Raw genomic sequence first — 3,877 nt, 5'->3', positions numbered from 1 at the left:
GTAACATTTAACCACGTTAAAATGCAACATGTTAAAATGTAACATTTTATCATGTTAAAATGCAACATGATAAAATGTAACATATTAAAATGTAACATGTTCAAATGTAACATTTTAAAATGTAACATTTTAAAATTTAACATTTTAAAATGTAACATTTTATCATGTTAAAATGCAACATGTTAAAATGTAACATTTTATCATGTTAAAATGCAACATGTTAAAATGTAACATGTTAAAATGAAACATGTTAAAATGTAACATTTTATCATGTTAAAATGAAACATGTTAAAATGTAACATTTTATCATGTTAAAATGCAACATGTTAAAATGTAACATTTTATCATGTTAAAATGTAACATATTAAAATGTAACATGTTCAAATGTAACATTTTAAAATGTAACATTTTATCATGTTAAATCACAATATGTTAAAATGTAACATTTTATCATGTTAAAATGCAACATGTTAAAATGCAACATGTTAAAATGTAACATTTTATCATGTTAAAATGCAACATGTTAAAATGTAACATATTAAAATGTAACATGTTAAAATGTAACATTTTAAATTGTAACATTTTTAAATTAAACATGTTAAAATGTAACATTTTATCATGTTAAAATGAAACATGTTTAAATGTAACATTTTATCATGTTAAAATGCAACATGTTAAAATGCAACATGTTAAAATGTAACATTTTATCATGTTGAAATGCAACATGTTAAAATGTAACATTTTATCATGTTAAAATGCAACATGTTAAAATGTAACATATTAAAATGTAACATGTTAAAATGTAACATTTAAAAATTAAACATGTTAAAATGTAACATATTATCATGTTAAAATGAAACATGTTAAAATGTAACATTTTATCATGTTAAAATGAAACATGTTAAAATGTAACATTTTATCATGTTAAAATGAAACATAATAAAATGTAAAATTTTATCATGTTAAAATGAAACATGTTAAAATGTAACATTTAACCACGTTAAAATGCAACATGTTAAAATGTAACATTTTATCATGTTAAAATGCAACATGATAAAATGTAACATATTAAAATGTAACATGTTCAAATGTAACATTTTAAAATGTAACATTTTAAAATTTAACATTTTAAAATGTAACATTTTATCATGTTAAAATGCAACATGTTAAAATGTAACATTTTATCATGTAAAATGCAACATGTTAAAATGTAACGTATTAAAATGTAACATGTTAAAATGTAACATTTTAAAATTTAACATTTTTAAATGTAACATTTTAAAATGTAACATTTTAAAATGAAACATGTTAAAATGTAACATTTTATCATGTTAAAATGCAAAATGTTAAAATGTAACATTTTATCATGTTAAAATGAAACATGTTAAAATGTAAAATTTTATCATGTTAAAATGAAACATGTTAAAATGTAACATTTAACCACGTTAAAATGCAACATGTTAAAATGTAACATTTTATCATGTTAAAATGCAACATGATAAAATGTAACATATTAAAATGTAACATGTTCAAATGTAACATTTTAAAATGTAACATTTTAAAATTTAACATTTTAAAATGTAACATTTTATCATGTAAAATGCAACATGTTAAAATGTAACATTTTATCATGTAAAATGCAACATGTTAAAATGTAACGTATTAAAATGTAACATGTTAAAATGTAACATTTTAAAATTTAACATTTTTAAATGTAACATTTTAAAATGTAACATTTTAAAATGAAACATGTTAAAATGTAACATTTTATCATGTTAAAATGCAAAATGTTAAAATGTAACATTTTATCATGTTAAAATGAAACGTTAAAATGTAACATTTTATCATGTTAAAATGAAACATGTTAAAATGTAACATTTTATCATGTTAAAATGAAACATGTTAAAATGTAACATTATATCATGTTAAAATGAAACATGTTAAAATGTAACATTTTATCATGTTAAAATGCAACATGTTAAAATGTAACATTTTATCATGTTAAAATGCAACATGTTAAAATGAAACATTTTATCATGTTAAAATGCAACATGTTAAAATGTAACATTTTATCATGTTAAAATGCAACATGTTAAAATGTAACATTTTATCATGTTAAAATGCAACATGTTAAAATGTAACATTTTATCATGTTAAAATGCAACATGTTAAAATGTAACATATTGAAATGTAACATGTTAAAATGTAACATTTTTTAATGTAACATTTTTAAATGAAACGTAAAAATGTAACATTTTATCATGTTAAAATGAAACAAGTTAAAATGTAACATTTTATCATGTTAAAATGCAACATGTTAAAATGTAACATTTTATCATGTTAAAATGAAACATGTTAAAATGTAACATTTTATCATGTTAAAATGAAACATGTTAAAATGTAACATTTTATCATGTTAAAATGAAACATGTTAAAATGTAAAATTTTATCATGTTAAAATGAAACATGTTTAAATGTAACATTTTATCATGTTAAAATGAAACATGTTAAAATGTAACATTTTATCATGTTAAAATGAAACATGTTAAAATGTAACATTTTATCATGTTAAAATGAAACATGTTAAAATGTAACATTTTATCATGTTAAAATGAAACATGTTAAAATGTAACATTTTATCATGTTAAAATGCAACATGTTAAAATGTAACATTTTATCATGTTAAAATGCAACATGTTAAAATGTAACATATTAAAATGTAACATGTTCAAATGTAACAATTTAAAATGTAACATTTTATCATGTTAAATCGCAATATGTTAAAATGTAACATTTTATCATGTTAAAATGCAACATGTTAAAATGTAACATTTTACTATGTTAAAATGCAACATGTTAAAATGTAACATATTAAAATGTAACATGTTAAAATGTAACATTTTAAAATGTAACATTTTTAAATGAAACATGTTAAAATGTAACATTTTATCATGTTAAAATGAAACATGTTAAAATGTAACATTTTATCATGTTAAAATGCAACATTCTAAAATGTAACATTTTATCATGTTAAAATGAAACATGTTAAAATGTAACATTTTATGATGTTAAAATGAATTTTATCATGTTAAAATGAAACATGTTAAAATGTAACATTTTATCATGTTAAAATGCAACATGTTAAAATGTAACATATTAAAATGTAACATGTTAAAATGTAAGATTTAAAAATTAAACATGTTAAAATGTAACATATTATCATGTTAAAATGAAACATGTTAAAATGTAACATTTTATCATGTTAAAATGAAACATGTTAAAATGTAACATTTTATCATGTTAAAATGAAACATAATAAAATGTAAAATTTTATCATGTTAAAATGAAACATGTTAAAATGTAACATTTAACCACGTTAAAATGCAACATGTTAAAATGTAACATTTTATCATGTTAAAATGCAACATGATAAAATGTAACATATTAAAATGTAACATGTTCAAATGTAACATTTTAAAATGTAACATTTTAAAATTTAACATTTTAAAATGTAACATTTTATCATGTTAAAATGCAACATGTTAAAATGTAACATTTTATCATGTAAAATGCAACATGTTAAAATGTAACGTATTAAAATGTAACATGTTAAAATGTAACATTTTAAAATTTAACATTTTTAAATGTAACATTTTAAAATGTAACATTTTAAAATGAAACATGTTAAAATGTAACATTTTATCATGTTAAAATGCAAAATGTTAAAATGTAACATTTTATCATGTTAAAATGAAACATGTTAAAATGTAAAATTTTATCATGTTAAAATGAAACATGTTAAAATGTAACATTTAACCACGTTAAAATGCAACATGTTAAAATGTAACATTTTATCATGTTAAAATGCAACATGATA

The sequence above is a fragment of the Macrosteles quadrilineatus genome, unplaced genomic scaffold (assembly GCF_028750875.1).
Source record: "Macrosteles quadrilineatus isolate MER2022 unplaced genomic scaffold, UCM_ALF_1.0 Scaffold_117__1_contigs__length_322204, whole genome shotgun sequence".
Classification (NCBI taxonomy): Eukaryota; Metazoa; Arthropoda; class Insecta; order Hemiptera; family Cicadellidae; genus Macrosteles; species Macrosteles quadrilineatus.
This window is presented reverse-complemented; position numbering follows the sequence as displayed.